Source organism: Carlito syrichta, unplaced genomic scaffold, assembly GCF_000164805.1.
Source record: "Carlito syrichta isolate Samal-C Ts95f unplaced genomic scaffold, Tarsius_syrichta-2.0.1 Scaffold313819, whole genome shotgun sequence".
In the NCBI taxonomy this organism is placed as follows: Eukaryota; Metazoa; Chordata; class Mammalia; order Primates; family Tarsiidae; genus Carlito; species Carlito syrichta.
In genome coordinates, this window is record NW_007257915.1 from 389,433 (window position 1) to 390,520 (window position 1,088).

The 1,088-nt window shown below is 37.9% G+C and overlaps 1 pseudogene; it reads right to left on the minus strand.

The window, feature by feature from the left end:
- Nucleotides 1–409: 409 nt before the first annotated feature.
- Nucleotides 410–874, minus strand: LOC103273165 (annotated as a pseudogene).
- Between the last annotated feature and the right edge of the window lie 214 nt (nucleotides 875–1,088).

Here is a 1,088-nt window from a genome sequence, read left to right on the forward strand (position 1 = left end):
CTGAGTGCAGGAAAATGGGAGTGGCCAGGAAAAGGAGAAGAAGGGAAGCACAACACCCCCACTCCTATTTAATTTAATTTTTTTTTTTTACACCTTATGGGCTAAATGTAACTTAAAGATTTTGGATAAATTTGGACAAGAAAAGAAACACCATTCTTTTGAAGTAGATTGAAGCACTGATTTTTAAAACAAAGAAAGCAGAACTAGAACATCTTAAATTTTTAATCCTTTCTTTATAGGTTACCTAGACCACTTTTGTTTAAGAAAACTATAGAAAGTTAGTAACTGCCACAAGCCAACGCCAGGCGGTGGCATGTGTCAATTCTCCACAGAGTCTTGCTTTTCAGGATGTCTGAATGCACTGCTTGAGATTTCTGTTAACATTTACTGGAAGTGATCGAGATTGATTTTAGTCAAGAAGTCGCTTTTCCCTATATTTCTTTGTAAACTCTTCAACGTTCCTACAGAATTTTTTTTACAATATTTAAAATATTCTCCAACTAGGTCAGCCCGAAGCAGGTGCTTGGGCTGGGGGTTGTTTACCAGGGCTATGAGGGACTGGATTACTTGGTCAGTTTTAGTTGCTGCTTAAGTTTTCAGTACTAATTACTGGCAGGCAGACCTGCCCCTTTTCTTCGATGTTTGGGTGATAGATCTTTGTTTTAAATATGATCTTCAGTGGTTTGAATGGGTACTCGGCTGGAAAGTTGATTTTGATTCTGAAGGCCGCCTTATCATATGGAGGGCTGTCAGATACAATAAACCCTTGACAAGTCAATAAAGTAGCTGCATCAACCTGAATGTCACGGAAATTTTTCATTCCACATTTGCGGATTTATTTAAGATCCTTCATCAGTCTCCTGCTGGCCACCATCTTAAATCTCACCTTATTTTCTAATGCACACAAATCCATCATCCAAACCCCCAAAGTAAAGCTTGTGTATAGATACTTTACTCCATTCATATTTTATCTCTGAAGTATGACTTTCAGAAAAGATACTCTATCACAAGAGTGAGGAAATATTTACCTGATACAAGGTAATCACTGAAGACAGACAAACTTGAAGGGGCAAGCGTGATGTTTTTGA